The sequence below is a fragment of the Anopheles stephensi genome, chromosome 3, assembly GCF_013141755.1.
Source record: "Anopheles stephensi strain Indian chromosome 3, UCI_ANSTEP_V1.0, whole genome shotgun sequence".
NCBI lineage: Eukaryota > Metazoa > Arthropoda > Insecta > Diptera > Culicidae > Anopheles > Anopheles stephensi.
Window position 1 is genome coordinate 9,855,697 of NC_050203.1, and position 25,713 is coordinate 9,881,409.

Below are 25,713 nucleotides of genomic sequence, written 5' to 3' on the forward strand. Positions count from 1 at the left end.
CAAAGCCTCGTGTGTTCTGAGGGCTTAGAACTGTTTGAATATGCACCACGACTCCCTATTCTAGCTTAAGCTGTGATTTTGTTGCAGCAATACAGTAGCGGTGGACAGTGATTGATAGATTCTCTCGAGACTCCAACCTGTGTCTCCCACTTGTGTGATTGTGCAGACCCACATACACTCGAGGGGTTACGTTATCGGCAAGCTAATCACACATTCCTGAACCTGCTGGGTTTGGGAGAGACACGATGTAAAACCGAGGCATTATGTCCTTCTCACTCTCAACGCCAGCCATAGAGAAACCGAATCGAGGGTCATCAACAACATCATTAGTTCCCCCATTCTGTCAGCGCCCCAACAAAGCCACAGAGTCGGAATGGCAACCTATTCCAGAAAGAGCAGGAGCGACATAGGCAACGCATGTCCTCAAGCGCAAAAAAGCAGTACAACATATAGCCATGCCATTGTTATGCTGCTGTTTGATAGTGATCTGTGCAATTGATTTTCGGCCACTTAACAAGCTGTTCGGTTTCGCCACTACAACCGAAACCCACCCATTTACAATAGGAGGGGGGGGGGGGAGTCTGGTCTGGTGTGGTGTGTCACTCTTGGCTGCTAAACTGCAGTGCAAAACCGTGTGAAATGGTATAGAATTACACCTATATCCATACACACTATAATTCGACACGGAGGAAAATGATTGACTATAACCTACTCTCCCCCCCCGATTTCCATTGTTGCCTCTAGGTGTGTGTGTGAGCTGTATATTATTTTTCCTAAATCGCTCAGCTTCTCAGTCATTGTATCGTTAGCGTGGTGTTATGATACGGTATTTATACAGCTCTCGGTTGTTTAACCCGATATTAATAACATAGTCACAGAGAGCCAGCCTGCTAGCTATCGGAAGCCTGAAAGCAGCCCCCCATGGCTAATTGTAAAACGTAGCTAATTGATTTGAAACGCTTTACAGTGTTGAGCTTTTGGCATTGACCTGGAAGTGTTGGAAGTGTTCGGAATCGGTTTTTTATCGTTTTTGACACGTATCAAAATGGTTGCCAATTACCGCACCATGGATCGAAATGATTCATTCAACATTGTTATTATTCAAGACTGGTGTCTTTTGAAATGGCAAAAATTGCACAAAATGAAACGATTGGCGTAAATGAGACGTTGGACAAGCTTTAGCATAGCTTTGGACTCCAAAAACTAAAAGAGCTCTTTCGAATCTCTTTAGGGAATGTTTCAAATGAATAGTGAAATGTCGGAAGTCCGTTGTGAAACTTTGCAATCATATAATGGAATCTTGCAAACAATCCTGAGAGATTTGCAACGCGACTTTGCTCTTTTACAATCAGCTAAGTAGTGTCTTGAATTCCTGTTACGATCTGACCTCATCTGCTCTGACTGATGTCCCAATCCCCAACCCCCCGGATTGTCGATCCTTAAACTCATTCGCCTTAAGCACTAATTGCTCTGCCAGGCTATCAGATGAAACACGTAACCCCGTAGTAATTAAACTTTTATAAACTCGCCACACACGTTGGTCCTCACAATAGCGCTGATAGCGGATCTTTACAACAGGATTTCCAACCCTGTTGACAGAAGCCGCTCGGAAGAGGTGTAGAGTTGACACGAGGACATTCTCATACCAATCCTGCCTTAATAATCTGGCCTAAGATAGCATCCCCTGTACATCACAGTTAGGCTTGGAAGTTCCTGGCTCGTCATCGTAAAGCGTTATCATCGCAACACATACACATAGGCGGCGTTGATACATACATTAACAGCACATACAGAGGCAAACCCTTCCAATTAAAGTCTTACCTTCAGATTTGTTACATTTGTCGTTTTTATTCCATCAGCCAGCCCGGGTCAAGATTTATGTTACCCAGCTGTTTGATTATCGAGCAATGGGTACGTTCAGCTAGTGGAGCAGCACCCCGTCCAGAATACGTGCTTACGTAGCCTTAAATTGTCGATCTGATTTAATGGTGATTAATGTAGGGGGTGCAATAAAGGGCCACGGATAAGGCATTGGAAGAGGTTTCGTACCATTGGTGTCACCCGCTCCACTTGTCAACAGTTGCGATAATGGCGAGGGGTTTTATAATTTCAATTTTTATCACCATTCCCCCGTAGTCGTCTGGTAACCACTTTGATACGAGATCTGCTCAATCAAGCCTTGCGATAGAGGGGAATGGAAATCAATTGAGTGAAATGGTGGCGCGGTCACTTATCCTCAAGGATGGACGGGTGTTTATTGGTTCACAGTGCTTAAAAATCTATACTACCGCGGCCCCATTCGCGATCGTGTTTTTATTGCTCTTGGTTGCTGCTCCCGGAGTTAACAGCGGACCCTTGAGACCGGCTGCGGAAAAACACGGACGGCGTGTTTTAAGAGACCAATCAAATTGCTCCCGGGATTTTATTTTTTAAACCACAAACTGACCAAGCAATCGCCGGTGTGTGCCTCCTGTTTCGCATTGAGGGCCCCGTCTGACAAGCGTGAGTGAGTTGTTGGTCTCCGTTGGTAGGTGCGTTGCTGTCGCCCTGTGCCCCGTCGTTAAATGAAATAAAACGAGCAGTAGTTAAACAGAAATTATACCACTAAAATAGTTGGGTATGGCGTCGGTTGGGTGGGTTATCTTGGGCCTTTCCGGGCTGCTAAATGGGTACCAGCGAGCTAGCTGCTCGCCGACTTGCTGTGGCCACTCATAGCCTTCTGCTGCTCCCGGTGGGTAGAGGGCGTGTGTTTTATTTGGCCACCGTTCGTTCGCCCGGCGTTCGTTGGTTGTTTTTTTTTTTTATGATACATGGTACGCTCGGGCGCATACTCACTCAAGGGTGTAATAAACATTGAACGGTGCATAATTAGAGGAAGTGTATTCCCGTAGTTGTGTACTAGTGAGTTTATATGGATCCGGGGAAGCTCAAACCCACCTCGGCCAACGTTCGTGTCTGGGCGTTTTGTTTCGTTATGGCCCCCGGGGAAAGTGAAGTAAAGTAGCGCGCGCTGTTTGCACGCGCGCCTGTCCTCAGTCCTTCGTGTGAATGATGACGGAGGCAAATGTGCTCGCTTGCTCGCCCGTCTCGTTGTGCGTGTGTTCCCATGCTGCCTGCCGCTTGCCACAGTTTTATAGTACTAACTGGCAGCGCCAAATTGATCTTAATACCCATAATTGTGGGTTCGAAGTTAACGGCTGGCCGCTCGCGCGTCATTATTCGCTTAGCGGCAGCAGCGCCAAACGGCGAACGGAAGTACTAATAGCCGAAGTACCAATTTTTTGCTCCTTTTTGCCTCGAGCTTGGGTAAGGATGAATGGGTCGGGCTTTCTTCTGCAGGAATATTGATAGTACATGAACAAGTGACTTCAAAATTGTTTCATTAGAATTTGTAGGCTTTATTCTATCATATCCTCAAGTTTATTCCTGGAGTAAAAGACCAAGTATTCTAAGACTTCTTCCTTGGACTTTTGAATTGGATAACTGCAAGTACTGTGAGAAATCGTCAAATTCAATTCCTGGTAAGCCAGAAGCATCATAAAAAAGAGGTAACTAATTACCGAAGTCCTCTCCTCACCTCAACAGGTACACAGAACTTGCTCACAAAAAAGAACATAACAGTAACTGGTGGATCAAACAGTTTAACATTTACATGACAATAAATATAAAATAGTAGTGTCCTGTGGCACTAAAAAAAGGGATTTCTCTGGGGCCCTTCGGTGTGTCTATGTATGTATGTGCCTTTTTTTATTGGAAAGAAGAGCCCTATAATAGCTACAGGAACCCGACGAAATCGCATAAAGACCAAAGGTCCTTCCCTCTGTTGACTTTTCTTCATGCATCCCTTGCCAACTCAAAACGAAAACCCGTTCTGTCACGGGGCACTGAGCACACAAGGAGGCTTAAAAGTGTTCAGCACGAAGGAGTCAAATTAAGTGTCCATAAAACAAATACCTGCTGCTGCTGCTGGGTTTCGCTGGGTTTTTGGTGTGGTGGTGGTACTTGGTGTTGCCAAGATGGGAGATGGGAGGAAAGCATTGTCTGTGCACAGCACGGGAACATGAAAACTTGGCACTCGGGCACTTTGCCAATCACTTAAGGCACTGCTGCCGTGACAGTGGCCAGAGCTTTTGGTGTGTGTGAGTATGCGCGCCAGTGAAATTGAGGGGATTCACCTCTCAGCGGTTTTTTTTCGATGTACGTTTGCCAGCATGTGTCCAAAAAAATGGTCCTCTGGACTTTTTTTCTTCTTCGGTTGACCACTGAATTCCATTCCCCCGCTTCTCGCTACCGGAGTTTACGAACGGTTTCGGTGTTAAAAGTTCGTAAAATAACCTCATTTTTAATGTTACCAGCAGCTGCTGCTTCTGTGGGTACCGTCGCGCGCCACGGTGCCTGCGCGAGGGTACAACCGAGGGAAAGGTTTTTTTTTCTTTACTTCCTTTGGTACAAGGGTTTTTTGCCCTCCATCCGCCCCTGTTTTTCCGGTCGTGTGCTCCCTGGTGATAATAATAGTGTGTATTGCTCGACACGTCCAATTCTGGCGAGGAAATTAAAGGCTTGGTAAAAGTGTCCGCCGGCACGAGGAGCAGCATGAGCACGTGGAGGGCACGGCCAAACACAGGACATAAAAGGACAACCAAGGGAAACATAAAATCCAATCGAGAGAAATTCAACAAATGTGGATTCAACACGACGCCCGTGTCCGGTTTTTGCGCAGTTCTCCAACCGGCACACGGGGGAAAGTGTAATGATTGTGGCAAGCGAGCAAAACGGAACACGATATCCTTGCCGCACACGATAAAAACGGATAAGGACCTTAGTCGTCCCTTCCATCCTAAGGACTAGGCAAGTGAGGCGAGCAAAAGGCGAGTGAAGTGGAAGTTGGGCACATCGTCGCCAATGCTGTCGAAATAGAAGCATTTTCTTTTTATTACGTTTAACTTCTGATTCCAACTTAAAAAGGACTTTCCAACAGAAGAAAGAATGAAGTAAAAGAAGGACACACGCCATATCATGGTGTGGTGTACAGTTGGAAACCTTCCTCCCGAGGCCTCTCGTCTCAACTGGCCTGTGTGCCAAGAGAGGCGGAACTGTTTTCCACCATGCTGTCCACCATTGTTGTGACTTCCCTTCTAAAATGATATCACACTTCTATGGAGGTGGAAAAGACCATCCTTAAATTGCCGTATGTGTGTGTGTGTGGGTAAGTGCGTCAGTTGGACGGCGTGTCCAAAGTTAATGGTGGACCCGCCGCCATCACCACGACCACCGATTAAGAAAGGCGCAAAAAGGGCAAATTTTTGTGATAATCTTTTTCCGGTGTAGTCTGCAACTTCAGCAAGGGGGGTTTGGGAAGAAGATTGTGTCCGCTGCTTCTGTTCATTGTCCGGTGTCGGTGGTCCGTTTTGGGTGTAGCACCTGCCATACGGCTGTTGTTAGCTGCCGTTGTTTCTCAAGTTGGAATTCCTGTTTTTTGTCTGTCAAGGCTGGGTGTTAAACACCATTTTATTAGGGGTTGAAGTTCATTCGAGAAGGTCCTCCAATACTTGTGACCCATGTTAGGGCTTCCGGATAGCTGATATTCGGACATTTTTTCTCCCATTTTACTAGTCGTAGAAACTGCTGTCGTGTGTGGTTGCACCTATTTGGTGATTTTAGTTTGTAGAGCTAAAGGAATAGTGAAGACTATGTTGTTTCTAGAAGAAGTGTTGGGCAAGATTGGACATTGTAAAAATGGCCGAAGTAACACACATGTTGCTTGCGGTTTTACTTGATTGGTCCTTTAACTTTTTATTGCCCGAGGCATGTTTTTGACTGGTGCACCATAATTGGTGGCAATTCTAGGCAAACGCAATAAGAATTTATGTAGAAATAATTCCACCGCTTATATCTCATTAGTGTCCTTTGGGTGATTCAAAATTGGGAGAAATTAGTGGAACTGGAAATGTGAACATGGATAGGAAATGGGGATTGCTGTGTCCACCATGTTTGCTTCGTAATAACTTCAAACATTTCCTGTCATGTGTCTAGTCTAGTCTAGTCTCTCTACTCTCTAGAGGGAAGGTAGATTCGCTGGATTTTAGCCCTAGGGAGTTGAAGGAAAAAAATCCTGAAATTGTCTCCGGTGGTACGATGATGATTAAATGGCTATATATACAGAGAGAGAGATTTGGTCTCCAAAAAAAAAGCCCCGGCACGAATGATGGATTTGGTGCAGATGATTTCCGACTCACAAGTTAGCAGCATCAGTTGCGGAGGACCGAAAAGTTCGCAACGGCGGAAATGAACTTTTGCCGGGAGCAAAAGTGTTGCTACTGGTGCGCGAGCAACACTGACGCTAATTTGTTGGATATTTCGGCCTGAGGGTATGAAGCAAAGAAGCTCGTACCACACTTTCGTACAGGTTCAGGTGGCAGTAGCAACAATTTAAAATACATTCGTTAGGATGTGGTGGAACGTTTAAATGATTAAATGAAGTCTTCAATAGTAGGGGAGGGCTATTCAAGTTTGCAATTTCCTGAGTGACCCTTAAAGATAGTAATCAATCAGTGTTTTTGTTTTAAATTACTGATGTCGCACTGTAGAATTGATTAACGAAAGCAGAGCAGCCATTAATCGGTAATTGAAGCAAATGTTCTGGATCCGCTCAGGACCATCCGTGTAGGGAATGTTATTGAATTTTGTAATTAAAATTGCTCAGCGATCGGTTCCAAGTCGGAACCTCATCAAACGTTTTCAATTTTAATGGTCGTTTGTGTCATTGATAAGAGCGAGATTTAATACCAAGTCCTCAGATGTTTGTGAATTCATGTCAATCAACACAGATTAAACGCTCTCAACAGCAGTATTAGTGAGCACAGAAAAAATAGTATTGTTTATATTGTTGATTCAAGTGTCCTTTGTCCTATCTTATCTGTTGAAGGATAGAGCACAGCATTAAAATTCGCGTGCACTTCAGTCCGATTCTTCTGCACCAAGAAAGCGAAATTTGATTTGCAGCATTTTTCAGTCAATTGGGCAACCAGAAACAATATTTCCACCTACATTGATAAGGGATAAAGCCAGATTGTATTCCCTATCTGTTTGAATGACACACACACATACATATACACACTCAGGACTACAGTCATTCAAGCGAAACAACAGGGATTTTATAAAAGGATTCCCCTAATGGGGCGATGGAGAGAAAATGGTGGTGTACTACAGTTGGCTTGTGCATCCTATGGCGCACCCGAGACTACCATCCGGCGGTCGTTGTTCCGGTAAATCTGTCGTTCACGAACACGAACACGCACAATCGAAAAGTTCTCTCCCCGGTAGAGCAAATGCCAACGAAGGCAGGCTGGTGGACACGCACACGTACCCGCGCCCGTACGGAGGAGCTACAAAGCCATCGAAAGACATATGCACGGCAGCAGCAAGCGGCCGCACCGAGGATTTGCTCAATGTTTTATAGGCAAAAGGCAAAATGGCACGCGTGCGCGCATCGTAAGGGAAAGCCGATTTTCCACCACCTTTCCGGCGTGTGGGGTGCGACCGAAAGAGAGGGCGCGCACGCTACAACGTGCGCTAAAGCGAGACAGATAAATCAAGGCACCCGACGAGCGAGATAGGGCGATAGGCGAGGGAACACGCGTCAGAGGCAGGATTGTGTGCCAGAGGATAACTTTCCTTTTTGGCGGTGCTTTTCCAGGGTGAAGTACGCGGCGTGGAGGTTAGGGTCAGATTTTCCCTATCCGGTCACGCACTTCGCCCTCCTGGAAACGGAGAGAGAGAGAGAGATAGATAGAGACAAGGCTCTTCTGCTTTCGGGTCGCTTCGTCTTCTCCATCTCTTTCGCTCAGACTTTGAAGATATCATCCTGTGTGCGGGGGGAGTTTGGAGTGGTCGATGAATAAAAATGTAAAGTGCCGCGACGACGACGGCGACGAGAAGTGAATAAATTGCTTAAATAAAGTGTTTTCACATGGTGGCTGACGATCCTATCCGCACCCAATCTCGCACCATACCCGCACGCCCACACTTTCTGACGCGTGCTGCTGTGGCAAAGGACGACGGCGAACTCTGAACTTCTTTTTGCCGTCGCACTCGAGTGTGTGTGTGTGTGCGCCATCGATCGATGTCGTCGTCCTGTGCGCCCAGTTGCTTTCCCTAGGGTTTCTGGGCAAAGAGGAATGTTGCTCGTGGAATGGTTGGCCATTTTTTCCATCCGCCATCAGGATTGGCTTTATCTCTGGCAACACGAGGCTCTTTGGAGATGGGATTTGAAGGTTTTATTTATTCTGGATAGAGATTTGAACGGTTCGAGCTAAATAAGTGTCGGAACGCGCAACCATTATCCTACGCTGGTTGAGCAACGGACGGCAGAGAATGAGCAACTTAAGCTCACTTAACTTCATTAGAACTGAAGGATTGGCCAGCGTGAGATGGGGTGGGTCCTCGTCAACCATATCACCATACCCTTTGATAACTCCAACGAGCACCGAACGGAATATGTGTTTTTGACTAACTCTTTTTTTCTGGTTTTGATTTCTTCCCAAACTTTTAGACACGCCAGCCAAGAGCAACATCACTCCACAGAACAACGAGGATTGTTTCGGTTCAGAAAACGTTGGCATGTCCTGTCTTGCGTGCGGTGCAGAGGCAGCAATTTCGGTAGGTTGAAGTGTACTGTCTTTTATTTCTTTTGGCACCAGGATTATCTTGTTCTTTCCGTTGTGCTGGAGTGGATTTTATCGTTGTCATCATCATCATCACCACCGTCGGATACAAGGACTCGGTGGCCAACAACGCCACGGACTCTAATATACAGTTGATTGAACTCTGGACTGGTGTGAGCAGCTCTTAATTTTCCATCAGGACTGCTCCCGAAATCGATGCGATTCCTCCCGTAGTGGAGACGAATAACAAAGCGTCCCGATTGATTCAGTTTGCACACCTCAAAAGCAGCAGAGGTTGCTAAAGGCTCTGTACAGAGAGTACGTTGATGAGCCGATGTGTTGTGATCACGATCAATTTTTTCCAGCCTTTTTTTCGCCGCGGTGTATCATGTCCAAAAGAGCTGTTCTTTGGAGGTTTTTCGAGGATTTTTCGTTGACGTTGGATATCCACTACACACTTCGTCTGGCGGCTTTTGGTGCGCGAGGAAACATCGTGCCGTACAGCTCCAGCTTTAGTGGGCGAGTGAGTGAGTTTTCGAAAATCCATTATTCAATCCCGGCTTTTGCTTTGCGTGCGTGGTTTTGTGCTGTGACGTGACTGCCCCGAAGGTACACAACCAGAGCCAGCATTCACCACTGCCTGCCCCGCCTGCCTGCTTGCTTGTGCCCGAGCGCGGTGGTGCTACAGTAGACTTATGTTGAGCATCATAAATTTGTAGAGACGACAGACGGAAGAATGGAAGGTGTGTGTGTGTCGGTCGGAAAAATTAGCAGTTGTTTGCTTTCCTTTATCACACCTTTATCCAAACTCAACCGTGCTCAAACGGATCCGCTTTTCCGCCTTTTCCACCGTCCACCGTCTCCTCCTTCCCTCCGTCCGTCCGATCAGCTTCAGTGACGGGGCGAACTCTTGACGCCGGTGTGTGTTCGGTTTGTTGCCACAACCGTATAACCTGCTGAGCAAAGCAAATACCCCAGGCTCTCGGTGGTGTGTGTGTGTGTACCGAGACGAAAAGAGTTGGCTTGACGATGGCACACGACGACAGGCTCCACATACCTTCCAACACCCTACCCCAAACCCAAAGGATGAGGTAAAGCACGCCACAACTCCCAGCCTAGGAAGGACGACCCCTCTGTGTGTGTGTGTGTGAGTGTATATTTCGCATAGGGCGCCTGGGTTTGGTGGGATTTTTTTGCGCCTACCTTTTTTGGAGGGCTTTTTTTATAGTCCGTCCTCCCGTCGGTCCGTGTGTTCTTTTTTCCGTCCCTTCCTTCTTTTTTATGTTACTCTCCAGCGTGTGGAACCTTTTTCGTAGAAAAGAGGATAAATATGCTTTCAATTCCAGTGAGCCGTGTTCTTTTCTGTCGTAAACTGTGCTGCTGCTGCTGTGGGCTGTGAAAATGAACGAAGGCGAAGGTGTACCGAGAGCACCGGTGGAACTCTGCCTGCCATTTCGGGCGTGTTTCGGTTCGTCATCCCTTCGAGCCGACCGTCTCGGAAAGAGGATGTATTTTGTGGCAAAATGGCCGATGATGATGAACCTTCTCGCTTTCTTTTTTTTGCTCGCTCGTTCTCTCTCTCACTCGCTCTCTTTCGGTCGGCGATCCTTCGAACTTCCTTTGTGGGCAGAGGAGGAGGACTTCGTTCTCGAGACGTGTCAACCGTGTGGCGGTGGCTAGAGAGAGGATCCTTGGGATACTGTTCCGGATGGAATGGATTTTCCCTTCAATCCCCGTCCTCCGACACATCCGACCACGTCCTTCTGCTTACTGGTGCTGTCTGTGTGTGTGTGTTCTCTGACGGATGTGATTACAGTGATTGACGTAATTGTCGAAACCCGTGTTGTGTGTAGGAAACCCCTTGTGAGCGGACGGTTTTTAGGAACGATTTACACCCAGTGTCAATATTTATCCAATTTTCACTTTTTCCCTTCGGTGTGTGGCAACATTTATTTCGCTGCTTGTGCTCGGTCGTTCATGATATCTTCGACACATCGTTCAACAACGAAGGAGAGAAGCATATTAAGGGGTTGAGTCGGTTAGGTTTCGATAGTTGAACTTCTCTTGTTAGATTCTCTGCAAGGAGAGCAATAGTCGTTCAAGCTGGCAAACTGAAGTCTCCCCATCCCTATGCCTAGGAAAATGTAGCCTGCCATTCAATTAGCCAAACCAATTCCTTAGTCACCGGTAGGAGGCAGATGGCATGTTTGAGCAGTTTAATTTACTCATCGCTTTCATCGCGTGCCATGGCGTCACAATTCCGATGTCGTGCATCCCTATAGACCCCCTCCCGCACACACACACACATGTCCGGATTGCAACTAACCGTGTCGAAAACTTAATCGACGTACGACATCGACGACCAGAAAAGGCAACCCCAACCTCTCGTTGAGCGTAGCTGAAGGTGAACACAGACACCAGAGGGAGAGCAGGGTTTTGGGTGTCCACACCCTTTCTTCCACAACTTTCCCGGCTCCACAAGATTGAGTCTTTGTTGAGCTCGGAATTGTTGCACGTAACTGGTGAAAATCGGATGCGAAGGAGAACGAAGGGTTCCCGCGCGTCTTCAGGTACTTCTACCACCTCGGCGGTACCTATACTCTCTCTCTCTCTTGGGGGAAGGTCTTTTGGGATCGGAAGCCGCCGGATGATGGTTAATGGTTTTATATGACTCCGCTATTTTCACCACTTTATCGACCCGGGACACCGAACCGAATGAGCGATCCGACCGACCACCCCCCCGGGCGATGATCATGACGGCGACGATGATGGAGATATGGGTGTGTGGTGCGAGGGACGACGGATATGGAGTCACCTATAACAGTACTTACAACACATACGTACATGCTTCCGAATGCTCCGAAACAGAAGGTTCCGAGATCGAAGATATTTGGTCTCCTAGCCTAGCCGCTTATCGGGACGGAAATTGATGGTGTGCGTGATTCGGAAGGAGAGAGCCTCCATCCGTTGTACAGCCGGTACTCCTGCTGCTCTTTGGTCCCAAAAAGAAGTCGTCTATGTCTCTGCATTTGACCCGTTCGAAGTCCCTTTTTGTCGCCGACCTTAACAGGCAATCGATTCCTGCAAAGGAGGGCTCACCAGCAAAGGGAGAACAAAGGAAAAGAGGCAGTCGACCCGGACGGGGACTTGGCGGAGGACTAATTCTCGACAAATCTCTGACCTCAATAGAAGCTGGGTAGGGTGAGCATAAAAAAAGGAGCAGCTTTCGTGTGTACGATGGTGTCCTCGAATGTGTGAACGATTCTATCCCTTTGATAGTCTGAATCGATTGGGTTTCTCGAGGGTTTTTGGGCAAATGAAGGTAAGTCGGCCACACACTTGGATCTGAGGGGTTTGTTTCACATCTGCACGGTGTGCTCTTGATAGCAAAACACTCGACGCTGTTGCCTCAATGATAGTCTCAATTTCGCGTACGATTGAAGGATACGATAGGGTTATGGGGCGTTGATGCATGCTTGCCGTGCTCTTAGCCGTCTGTGATTATTGGGCAATGAACTATGAGCGTATGTATGTACCCTTGTGCATCGTTTGAGAGACCTTCTAGACGTGATAGCTTCAAAAATGATGTGCTCGGTAGGTAGTTCTTGCTAAGGAAAGGTGCAGGGTCCTCTGATCCTGCATTGCCTCTTTTTGTGTTGGACGCTGCTTTTGGAGAAGCGCTATTCAAAACGCTCACCCGACAGCCAGCCAACCCATCAGGATGGAATCGACGGCTTGTGCCATAACTCCGCATATTTCCGTGTACCGTTTCCGTGACGCGGATTCGGTATTGAACGGTTGTTCCACGGCTATACACAGACACCTCTAGCGTACCGTGTCCGATCGATAAACTGCTGCTCCCTTTACACGTACGCCTCTGCCCGTACAATCGGTGGATGGGGAGGTCTGTCGCATCATTATATCGCCACACGGGGAAGGTTTAATGTGTCTCCCGGGCGTGTACCCGCTCACGCATTATTGTGCCGCGTCGTCGTCCTCGTTTGATTGTTGTGTTAATATTATTAAGTAGATGTAAGCAGTTTAATAAACATCGTCCTTTTTGGCGTTAAACGGTTTGCTCCCGGGTCTGCTTGTGTGTGTCCCCTTGTTTCGTGGACCACCCTTGTCATTACCACCGTCACCATCAGCAACCATCATCACGCTCATCGTTCAACATCATCATCATCAGCGAGCGAGAACGAGTCCACCCGTCCGTGAACATACTTCAGCATAAAAGGGATACAGCAAGCGTGACTGTGTTTGCGCTTGTGGTTGTGCCCGCCGCGTCACGCTTTTCCAGCTGCGGTGTTTCCGAATGCCATATTGGAATATCATTGTATCAAGGCCTGGTGTGTGTGTGTGTGTATGGTGGGGACGGTTCCGATCCGTTCCGATCCCTTTTTTGCTTATCCCTTTTCGAGGACCCATTCGACCGTGTCCTTGCAGTCGGTCCGTGTAAGTTGCTCCGGTTCTGTGTTATGATGTATGTTTGAGCGTATGTTTGAACAAATAATTATACGCTAGCCGCGCGTTCGACGGTGCTTCTGGTCGTCGTCTGTCAACGAATATCTGAGCCGAGGGTTTGGCAACGTGTTCGTTACGGCTCTCTCCTTTCTCTCTGTGGGTAAATGAATATGTTATGAAATATTGCTTATGATGGTAATTAATTTCATTTAGCGCAAAGATTATCGCCCAAGGGTGGCCATGGCGTGCGTCTGGTGTCCTGGATTGAAAGCCCCGACCAGAGCGCAACCATTTTTAGTAGGGTGTGCTTGGCTGGCGTTTTATACCTCCCTTAAGAGGTCGAAACCGAGCAGGGGGAATTATGGTTCGTTACGCAAAAGTTGCCCAGCTATATTCTTCCGCAAGCTCTAGAGCTCTAGAGGAGTGTTCAATTTATAAACATACATACCGCAAACTGTCCTGGGGAGAGAGAGAGAGAGAGAGAGAGGGACGAGTGTGCCAATGTCAAGGAGTGCTGCGTGCTCGTTGAATGCCTCGGTAGGGACAATCGAGGTATCAAGTACTACGTGTACGGAAACATTCGTAAACGAGAGTGTCATTGGTCTGCACGGACATTAGGGCAGAATGGCGAATGTTCGGATACCGGCACAGTTCGGGAACGGAAAAAGGGAACGAGAGCAATAAGTGCCCATTTGAGGTATCATCGCAATGTTTCTCGTAGCGCTTAGCTGTGCTGTGAGTGTCAAAAACACAGGATACAGAGCATCAAAACGACATTGCCGGGTTTTGAAAATCTGTTTCCAGTTCCTTTCCCATTTTCCGGATCTCAACCGGATTGGCTATGATGGCTTTGTATTAATTGGCAATATGGTTGCCGCCTGTGCCCTCGACTGACTTGTGTTTGGCAGTAAGTTTTCGCCTTTCTGCCCTCATTGTTTGCCATAAGCTAAAGCATCGAGCCAAACACACACACACAAATATTGACCAAAGAGAGATGGGGTTGATCGAAAAGGGTGCTTTTTGGAGAAGAGGTTCTCTCTGCCGACGGTTCAGAATATACGAGGCGAGAAGGATTTAATAGTCCGAAGCGTTTGGTTTAATGAAGAAACATTTTACGATAGCTTCCGGTGCTGCCGCTCTCTCCCTCTCTCTCTCTCTCTCTCTCTCTCTCTCTCTCTCTCTCCATCTTTCTTGTCGGCGTTTTCTGGCATCTGCCCGAACTCCAGCGTAGGACGCCAAACCCCAGCCCAGCAAATCTTGGGATGAAGTAAAATAAATTGTTTTCCAACCACTCGCTTTCAATCTAACCCGGTCCCAGATTTATGGGGGCCTGAACGAACACGGCAACGACAAGCTGCCAGCACGACGCAGTCTACGCAAAATTTTATTAGCCATTTCGATGGAAATGGCGAAGGCGCCGCCCTCCGTGCCCAAAACTTCGGGGCCACATTTTCCTTCTGGGGGCGAGAAAAGCGAACCAGCCAAAGCAAAGAAGCCCGGGAAATTGTTGGCAAATTTTACGCCCTTCCCATTCCGCCCTAGCTGTGGCGGCACAGCTATGATACATTGTTAAGGTGGCGTAGTTGGTGTTGCTGGCGGAAGGAGTAACCGAACCCTTCGCAGTTTGGGTCTTTGATTTTATTATCCTGCTTATCCGTTTTGCGCTCGCTCGTTCTCTCGTGCCCGTCTGACGAGATGATCCGGATCAATACTTTTATTAACTTTGACTCGGGCCTGAAGAACGGAGGGAACCCGCGGGCTAGGAAGGAATCCTTCAAAAAACTGTTAATGGACATTGTTGGAAGACATTGTTTCCACGAGGTGTGGTGGGGTTCTTAGTAGCGCGAGTTCTTGAATGTATCTGCAAGGATCGTATAAGCCAGAAACAGGGGGTCGCCGTCTGCCCTATCTGCCAAAGTACCGGACAACGATGTGACGAATCGGTATGTTCGGTATCTTCTAACCCTGGGGCGTAAGTGAGCCGTAGAATTAATTTAACGTGTCGATTGAAGCTCCCTGCTCCCTTCCTGGGGTGATTCTCTTGTTGGCGATAATGTTCGGGCCTCCTCCTCCCTAGCTCTAGCATCGCGGGAATCCCAAGTGGCTGGAATGTGAATTGATGGATGAGGTAATTAATATTTTATTTGTCTGGGGGCTCTGGTGTCCAGAGACCAACGGGCGCAGCGATTCAATTGAGCAGAAAAGAATGAGGGTTCTTTGCCCAGGTTTTTGTTGGATGTGAATGGTGGGGTAGAGTTATGGTGGAGGCGCTGACGACCACGACGATGGTTTCAGTGATTTGAACGTTTAAGATTTCTCCACTCTGTTTGAAGAAAATTGATAAGCTCCCCCCCTTCCTATCTCGGAGGGAGGTCTCGTCTTCTGTTGGCGTGTGACTTATAAATGGAACAAAACTTGTTCGAGGAAGTACTGCAGCAAAATCGTAAAGTAATCAATCGCTGCTCCGCTATCGTCTTATGACGGGGTAACGGCAGTGTAACATAAACGACCACGGTATAAGCTGTACTCCCTGCTCCGTGCAATGTGGGGATGGATCGCGTGAGTTGCAGCTGAAGCTCAAATCATTTTACGACACCGAAACGCCGCCGTCCACTTAGAAAGGCAATGACAATGAGCCGGGGACAAAAAGAGACATTTGTGACTCGTCCCCGTGCCCCCTGTGGCCTTTGCCGCTTCTTTGTCACACGTGCCACGATACTATTGCCTTCAACAGCAGCAGTAGCAGCAGTAGTAGTAGTCGTCGTCGTAGTAGTGGAAGAAGTCGGTTTGGATCGTTGAAGGTGGTGGCGCATCAATTTGCTTTGACATCGGACGACGCTTCGCTTGTTATCGTGTATAAGTGGGAATAGCAGAGAGCATTTGGCGCAGGGCGACGAAACGAGAGTGACAAACGAATTGGCGACATAATAGCAGCAGGCCCCAGCGAAGAAGGTGCAGTTGAAGTTTATCGAATGTGAGCTAATGATGTGAAGTGGTGTGTCTATTTGTATGGTGACGCTGGTTTTTTTTTTTTTGCTTCCTCCTCTAGCTCGAGATTGTCAGACAATCGCAGAAGGTAGTTCGATACAATATTTATCTGCCTGCGAGGAGTACGATACGTTACGTCACCTTTACAGAGTAGATCGAGGACTTTGTTTGGTCCTCTAGATAATTGGATAGTAAATTGCAAGCTTTACCAACCCAGCTGTCACTGTGGACACGGCTGCGTCGAGCGTCTGGTAAGCAGGTATGATGGCCACAACACACTAACGATGCCTTCAGTGTAGCAATTTTGGGCTTCTGTCAAGGTGGCTAAGGGCGATGTAGGAAGAGAGAGAGAGAGGTTTAGGACTAAAGCTCCAAGACTTATTGATTGGTCTATACTTTGCTATCGCTCATAACACCCTTTACTACTAGTAGCTTTATTATAGGTTCTGTACTTTACATTTTCAACCAAAAAAGTATCAGCTGCAACAGTTTGGAGTTGAGAGTGTCATAAGCTAGAAGTAACACCACTGAGCCCACAATTTATGGCAAGTAGGGATGGGGTTGTAACTGTCTATTTTTTACCTCTTAAGGTTGAGATTGTATTGACTATTTTTTCGAGAATTACGTTATATTTTGAGGCAATCTGGCATAATTTGAAGTTCAAATAGGTGTCCACGAAGAACTTCTGCTGATTAAATTAAATCAACGTCAAAACGAGGACACCATTTAGATTGAAAATGTCTCTAAGTTCCGTTGCATTCCAATACCAATCCCGTACAAAACCATGTGAGAGCATCTTGGTCAAGGTATTAAAGTTTCATGAGCCAACTACTCTCGATCTCCAGTATTACCCCTCAATTCCCAACCCGTAGCACCACTAACAGCAGTGTTGCGTGCGTGTGCGCTTTATGATGTACTCTGCAGATGACTAGTTTATGATGGTTGTTCGAACGATTGGAGGAAGCTTTTAGTGGCCATCCGTTGGATGATTTCTTCGATTAGTCCGAGCTGCTTTACGTCCATTTGTTTGATGAGGTGTGTGTGTGTGTGTAGTGTGTTGCGTTAAATTTTTCATCCACTATCATTTCTCCTCAAGAAGCTATACCGCGATCCCTGACCACGAGGGAGATTGCGGGGCAGCTGGTATGGTGCTCACTGGTCCGTGATTCATTACGACTTACACTCGGATTGTGCCTCACCATATCGGCTGCTAAATCTCTGCTCACTGCTGCTTTCTAGCTTGTCGAGTCAGGAGGATTACTTTGCTACTAATTGGATCAATTAGGGTGTGTGAGAGAGAGTGAGAAGAATCGGTTCCGGTAGATGCAGTTTGCCATCGACCAGCTTCGAAACGGAACCCAAAGTACAGTTTATACGCCGTGATTCCACACTCTAACGGGGCCCGGTGAGTGGGGTGTTTTTGCCTTAGATGAAGATTTAGAGAGCTTAAGATTGAACTTTTCCACCTCTGGCTCCTTCCATCTCGTTGGCTCTGTTCGCTCTGCTGCTGTTGGGGTGGAAAATGGGGTCGAATGGAATTAATTTTTCATCGCCCAGGGATCCAACCCTCCTGGAGGTGGTGACCGTGTGGCGGGGTGTGTAATGTGTTTGCGCCCGCTGCTCGACGATTTCCAGCGATGGTTTGTCTACCGGAATACGCTACCCTCAATTTAATTTTCCAATTTTCATGCCCCCCCGGGCGGGCCAGCAAAAGGACGAATAATGACACAACTCTGCGCGATGGTTGACGAAGGACGCGGGTCGCCCCTGCTTCCCCGAATGCCAATCAATTGACGAGACCCGGGCATCACCCGTACGTATGCACACATTGCCTTCGATGCTGCTGCTGCTGCTACTCAACCTATACTGTGCGCTGAGTTTGATTGATGAACTCGTTTCGAAATTGATCGGAACCAATTCATTGGACATTTTCGCTTTGGCGTTTTTCGCTTTTTTTTCCGTGCTCTACCACACCTTCCCTTGTGGTTGCGTTCTCGCTGATGCAACTCGCTGGTATGCTGCTGATATAGCTTCTATATGTGTTGTTTTTTGACGCCTTCTTTCACGTCATTCTCCCCTTGACGTTTGATCCAAGTAGCGTCCGCCAGATGACGTCAAACCACCACCTCGTCGATGACGGCTCCTATTTCTTATCAGCAGTCGGGTATGTTTAATTATGGCTTTTTTTCAATATTTACATTGACCTACACCGATTGATCGACCTCCGGTGGTTTTTTTTTTGGGAAGGGACTTGGGGTTTTGAGAAAAAATCCGCTACCGTGTACCACTGGCGAGAGATAAAAACGGGGTGTCGAATCAGTGACAAACTCAAATATGTGCCTGTGGCCAACGTTGTTTGTGTAAGTTTTGTGTAATCAGGAATAAAACATGACGTTATGTGGGCTACCCGAAGTTGTGATTTCAGTTTGCTCTCTCTCTCTTCTGAGTCTTGACGTTGAGTGTGTGCGTCAAGCAAGTTCTTGTGAAGTTTCGCCTGCTCCCGATCGTTAATTTGTTGCTGTCCCGGATAGGGAGTTCTAATTAAGGAATTATGCTGATAACCTTTCCGCTGCTCTGATAATTAGCGTGCGATTGTGGAACGTGTGCCTTCGCTTGCTCTATTTATAAAATAGTGAACACAGCCGTTTTGAACAGAGCCGAGAAACCACAACACCGAGCGGGATCTGGTGATAAATTTCTGAGGTTTGTTTAACAAACACCTGGACAACGGTAGCACCTCCTGAGTTTGTGTGTTTTTGAAGTAGTCCTCACGTCTCTCTTCTCAAGTCGCCACCACCACACGTGTGCGTGAGCGATTATTATGCAGCAGAACAAATTGATCCTGTTTTGTTGCAGGTCATGTGTTGTGTGTCTATCGCGTCGTGTACGGGTGAACCTGTCCCACACACATTACGGTCATGAGGAGCTTCCAGTAAGCTGTGTTCCACTATCCAGTCATCCACGATCCGCGCGATTAATGAGTATTTGCGATAATTTGCTGCTATGCACTCCGCTGGTGTGCGTCAGGACCTGATATAATGGACTTTCTCAAGTGAAGAAGGGCGACACATACCGCAACTGCTGGCTGGTAGATGGTGGGATTATTGTAATGCATATCAACACCCCAGCTTTCGATGTGGTGTCGTCGATTCCCCCCAACTCACTAGGCTGCATGGGCTAGCGATGATAGCGATGATGATAATCGATAAACTTTGCCTATCCCTGGCTAGTCACTCCGCCGGCCGCCTACCTGACGCTCTGGCTCTTGGGAAACTAACCTCCCAAACCGCACAAACGCTGTTGTGTCTCTGTGTGTGTGTGTGCCCATTATTATTCCTATCCTACAAACATTAACAGCGTGTTTAAACGGGGGTTGCCCACATTTCCCAGATGGGAAAATGCTCGGCACAGTAGGGACGGTAGATGACCTTACCACACACACAGTGTATTTTCAGCTTACCAGGCTGCAAATGATGTTCATGATTATGATGATGGTGAGACGTACCTCCACTCATCAACACACGTCGCACAGTCATATGGAAGATGCATGGCATGATGATGAACTCGCTCGCTCACACTCTAGCTCTGTCTACTCTCTAGTGCGCTCTAGAGTACGTCATGACACGCGATAAGAATCGATTCGCTCAATAAATCACTTCATTCGCGTTGTACGCCTCTGCTTGCGGCGGGCATGTGGCGGCGAAAGCGGTAAAGCCTGTGACGACTCTGCTGTGTACGTGACGGCTCCATGTGGCGGAAAAAAAAGAAGTCGCACAGAAAATCGATGAGCACAATTCTGCACACGCAAACCGAAAGGAGTAATGGGAATCTATTTGTTTTAGGGGTTCCTCTTTTTTTTCCTGAAGTTGGTTGTGGGCTGTACTAACGTTGGCTGATGATTGGGTTGATCAACGAGTTGATGTTCGATAATCATCCCGTGCCCTGTCCTTCACATGTTCAACGAGGCCTATAAAGCGACAAACATTGATGATGCAATTTTTTTTGCTAACTTTGTTGTTTTTCTGCAAAAAGGTTATTATCGGAGGTTTGTGTCAGTGATGTTTAGAACTACAAGGTACTTGAAACCTAGTTTCTTACGGTTTGAAGTTCGCGACAATTGGTAGGAACCACTCGTGATAGGCCGCCTCTACATGATTGCAAACAATCTCAAATTTAATTCTTAATATCGTACATGAGTACTTCATCGGTCCAAACGATCCTCTTCCGATATATTGCTCCCACAACGTGTACTTCTGACCGGCTACTTGCTGTATGAAGCAAAGCACTCGAGTGCAACATTTAAAAGTGCCACCACCACCTGCCAGAAACCCCCCCGAGTCTATCTGTCTGTCACATGCAGCTTTTGCTCTAGCAGCAGCTTATTGTGTTCCACCGGGCACATGAAAAGCGTTCCCCGTTGTGTGAAAGGGAGTGAAGTTTTCTCGCCACAAAATAGCTCCACAGCTACGGGTAAGCCCCCCCTGTTTTCCAGTGGTGACAGAGTGCGAAGAATGGAGAAGGATGTCGTGTCATTTTCCGCTCAAATAAAATCAACTTCCCAAAAAAAAAAAAAAAAAACTACCCCGACGACAGTGAAAATCCGACGAGCTTTTGCTGTCACGAAAAATAACAAAGTGTTAAACACGGTTTTAGCGTCGAGTTTGGTTTGCCTTCCACCTTTCAGTCTGCGCAGTTTTTTTTTTTTGATTGCGTTTTATAGAGTCGTAATAGATAAAGAGTGGATGTGTGTGTGTGTGGGTGTGTATGAGCATAGCGAAAAGGCAAACGCTGGCTGCTGCCACACCGGAGAGCTCAACCAGAGTCTCTTGAGGGTCGGCGTTTGCTCGGGATTCCACCTACTACGGGGCTTCATACTCGAAAATCCGCTTGGCACACACACAACATCATCATCGCTGCTTGTTTTTTGTTCTCGTTTCTCTTTTCTTCACCCACCATTTTGCCACCCAACGAGGGTGGGCCACTTCGGCCCCGTTCGGTTTCTTTTTATAATCTTATCAAAACAGTCATCACTCCGGGAGTGATTCCGATGTTCAAGTACCGTTTTGTTTGTTGCTTCACGTGTTTCCTTCCACTCGTGTGTGTGTGTGTGCGCGCGCCCTCACGCTTTTCCAACCTCTCTTCGCTCCCCCTGGTTGTGGGTGGTGTTTCTTTTTTCACCCTCTGCCGCTTATTTGTTTCCCCAGATGTGTTTTAGCAAAATGTTTTTATGATTTCTATTTTATGAGCAATCTCGGAGGCGGAGAGCGGCAGAGTGCGTGTACTGGCGGGGACCGTATTTGTACGGCTAAATACGGATGGGTTGGTTGTGTCAGGTAGTACGGTGGCACACACGTGGCGTGGATCACCTCTTCCGGTTGATCGGTAACCGAGATTGACAGCGCCAGAGGAAGCAACCGAAACGGAACGAAGTAAAACAAAAGGCTTCCGAGTACTTACTTGAATTTTCAATTTATATACGGGGTGGGGTTTGCAAAGACATTATGAGACTTCTATCAGCACGGATCCTGTCATGTTCGCCCCCTTTAGCTGTTAGCTTTTTCGCACAGATCTATTCATTGCTGAAACGACACTGAAAGTATTTGGATGCGCTGTACGGATAGGTTTCAGCCTCGAGGGAGATGCGTTTTTAGTTATTTTTTTTAAACCCTCTTGCTCACATCCGGTTCGAAAATGGTTCGATGAAGCGAAAACTCAACTTTAGAAAGAGTTGCTACAGAGGGAGAACAAAAAAATGCACCCAAAAAAAAAGAGGAAGCGAACCTCGATACGCACATTTTTGATGGTGGTGTGCAGTTGGTGCAGGATTCGAGTGCAGCCGAAGTGGTGTCGTTTCCGGCCCGTAGAAAAGGGATGAACATGTGAAAACAAATACACAATTCCCGCCTAGCTCAAAAAGGGGTGATAGCTAGGCGCATCCTTTGAATTCTGTGTTCCATAACAGAATTTTCACCTCCCCCCCCTAGATGACATTGGCACCAGGAACCGAGCCAGGAGAGATAGCCTAACGAACCCAATCGTTCGTTAGATTTTTTTTTTTTTGTCAAACGTTTCAAACGCACCGCAAATCTAACCTTTTTTTTCCTTCACTTGTATTTCTCTATGGAGCGTCGGTGCATCTGGAACATCTGCATTTTCCGGACTAAAATTGTGTGCAAAATCTGCAGATTTCCCCCTGGTAGCATCACCGGAGATCAGTGTGTGTGTGTTTGCATTGCCTGTGTTCCGGTCTTTGTGGACAACCGGAAAGGCGTTAGTGAGTGGGGGGTGGTGGTGGTGCACACATGTCTGTGGTGGTCGCGGTGTATCCGTTCCGAGTGAAATCGTACGGAAGTGAAAATCATTTTCCGGTACATTGATGTGCGGTGCGTGTGTTTGGAAGAAAAATGGCAGGATATCTGCGGTGCGAGGAAAAACGCGTTAAAATAGAATCAATTTTGAACCAGTTAAGGGGTGGTGGTGCAGTTTGTTGGGAGCTCTTAGTCATTAGAATTAATTGAGTTGAATCTAGTGGTGCCAACTATGTGATTTTGCTCGAAAAACTAAGGATAAAGATTTTTGAGTGTGATGTACCGTATATGATGCAGTCAAGGTTCGAACCCAGGGCTTACAAGTGTAGCTGCACCATTCCTTACCGATTATTCCATTTCATCATCCGCAATGGAATGCGTTAAATTCACCCTAAAAGCGGCAGTTCAGACGCGTATCAGCTGGAAAATTCCGTAATGCTCACATTTATTACACTTCGAGCCACATTAAATTGAACCGGTTCGGTGTAAATAAATCCACTTAGACACATTTTATTGATATCTGCACGAAATGCTTTCTATCGCAATCGACTACCTAATCGATCATTCTTTCATACTTCGATCCACTATATCGCGCGCTATTCAGTGACCATATTGTGTGTTCTTGCATATTTGCTCCCACCTCTACTGACCAGCCAGCCCCCACGGTATTTCGAAATTGATTGACACCAATTTAATTTGGGCTGTGTTCCAGCAAAAATTCCATCCTCTCGCAAAGCCATACTTTTGGCATACTCTCCTGGTGTGTGCATCGCGCACAACCAATCAAGCACCCGGCGCGCCAAATATACCGCGAATAAACTCACCCTCGCGGTCATTTTGTGTGTGTGTGCGAGGAGGGTGGGTGAGGTTTAGCTGCAGTTCGCTTTATTATGAAATAGTTCACACGATGCAAATGTTGCTTGGTGGTGGTGGCGGTCCGGGCAGCGTCAGGGTTGTGCAAACGCGGCCAACCGGAACGAATTAGCCACGTGAATGGAGTGTTTGGCGCCCTCATCCGTCCACACTGAAGGGTGGCGGGGGGCTGCGGTATGGCGGTACATTTGGGAAGTTTGCCAAACGCCGGATTCACCGATTGCCAAGCACCAAATCGGAAAGTTGAACAGCGGTGCAATTCGTTTATACATAACCAGGCCCCCCTGCAGCAGCAGCAGCAGCACACTCACTGTTCAAAAATACGCTGTTCAACATCAGACGTGAGAGAATGAAAGTGATGTTTTAGTGATGATCGACCTCACCGACCACCCTCCATCTCTCCCTCTCTTCTTCTCAGAATAATATCCTGAATTTCACATTTGCACATTGTTCGCCGTAAAAAAAATAATATGTGAGGTATCGTTTGGTAAAAATATTTCCGTTTTCAACATTCCATTTTTTAAAACCGTCCACGGTCAATCGAACGCAATCCGGGGGCCGGGTGTTATGGGTTGCTGTATGCATCCGGAGGGCAAATCGGATAAAAAGTGCAAACCCCGCACACACTCACACACTGCCTGCTGGCTGGCTGGCTGGCTGAGTTGTGTTTGCATATGCTCTGGTGCAGATTTGCAGACATTTTCCGACCTAAACCAGCGTGAAAAATCATTTTTGCAATTCTGCTTTGGTTTTGGTGAAGAGTCTCCCCCTCGACGGACGTGACACGTTTTGCATGTATGAAAAGCGAGCGAGTCCTCCGGTCAAAGGTCACAGGTGGTGGGGTGAGGTTTGGGAAAACTAATGCCCCGCCCGGGATCGGGAACACCCTCACTGTGGTTTAACGCGATTCGAGTGGAAAATCAATGTCGAATATCCTTGCCAACCAACACAATCCGATAGCCAGCAGCCACCGTTGGGAGTGAAGGAGAGATTTGTTAGCATTTTTTCGCATATGAAATGAGAGGAAAAATCATAACAACGCCCGGGGAATTGTTTTTGTAAGCTTATTTGCAAACTGTAATTTAATTTAATCGATCAAAAATGTTGGTTTGTTGTATTCCGGTGGAAGCATTCGTGAAATTGAAATTGAATCATTTCCATTTGTTGGGTGGTCTGTTTTTTCCTCCAATTTTCCTCCAAATCAGAGTATAATAGTTTAGTTTTATCTCCTTCCCTTGGTGACGTTTAATAACAATTTTGCTCTTTCTCTCTTTCTTCCCTCTTATTGCAGAACAATGGAGACGTAGCTGATACAACACCATCACGATCAACGATCTCCACAGCGTCGCCTCTCAAGAAAGCCAATTAAAGGTAAGCTTTATGGAACACACATCGGTGCGGAGCAGAAAGAAAGAAGGAAAAAAACACACACACTCTTTCGTTCGCTATTATCGCACTTTTGTTAAACGTTGTGTTGTTGACGATATCATCATAACGCGCTGGAAGAATGTTAACTTGCCGCTGCTGTGTTGTTGGGTGTTTGTATATTAGTAGTTAACGCTTCACCGGGGAAGGGTGCGATAATCGGATTTGGATGGCGCTCGCGGGTGCCTCGGCGGTTTGCAACATGTTACAACACACTCAACGCCGCCTGCCTGGTCGTGGTGGGTGTTGGGTGCCCATCGGAATGATTAATTGCTATTCGTCGGTTCGTTCGTTCCGCAATGTCCGAGTTTGTGTTTTGGGGGGAGGGGTGGGTGGGTGTAAAGAAACAAGGGTGGAAATTTGTTGAAAAATGGTAGGCAGAAGAAAAATAAAATGAAGCCAGAGAGAGAGAGAGAGAGAGCGAAAAAAAAGCGAACGAATCTGCTTCCCCAACATGTGAACCTTTTTTTTGCGGAAGGGGATTTGGGAAGGCTTCGGTGGGTCGCGGGGGAGAAGGAAAAACAATTTTCCAATTATTATTAACAGCTCATTTTTCAGCTAGAGCGCTGGTGTTTCTCCCTCTCTCTCTTTTCGACAGTTTGAGATTGTTTTGTTGGATGGTGAGTTCGGGTGGTTGCCGGAATCGGTTGGATGGAAAACAATTAAACGCGTAGATAATTAGGGGATGGTTGTTGTTTTTTTCTCTCTCGTCTTTTGCCAGCGCTTTGTTGCATTCATCAGATGTTGGTTAGAGATGGTAAATTTGTTGGGTGGTTGAAATTAATATGCTGTTTAATTTCATTACTGTGGCTGCAATGCTAATTTGTGCATTTTTAATAATGGACCAGGTTTTAAATAGAGACGACATTTAGAAGAGATCCTCAGGAATTTTTAAGCTATTACTGGGGCCTATGAGGTCCGAAGTCGGCATCTGTTAAAGATTCGATCAAACATATAGAGGTTCTCCTACAAAGCTTTAAGTAATTAGATCA

At 46.9% G+C, this 25,713-nt stretch overlaps 1 protein-coding gene across 9 annotated transcripts in view; it reads left to right on the forward strand.

Moving 5' to 3' along the window:
• LOC118513087 (trithorax group protein osa) overlaps positions 1-25,713 on the forward strand; it is a 94,352-nt gene that overhangs the window by 16,883 nt on the left and 51,756 nt on the right. For all 9 annotated transcript variants that reach the window (XM_036058457.1, XM_036058456.1, XM_036058461.1 and 6 more), the window contains exons 3-4: positions 8,552-8,658; positions 24,588-24,667. The gene's annotated coding sequence lies outside the window, so the exon portion shown is untranslated. The remainder of the gene's footprint in view (positions 1-8,551; positions 8,659-24,587; positions 24,668-25,713) is intronic.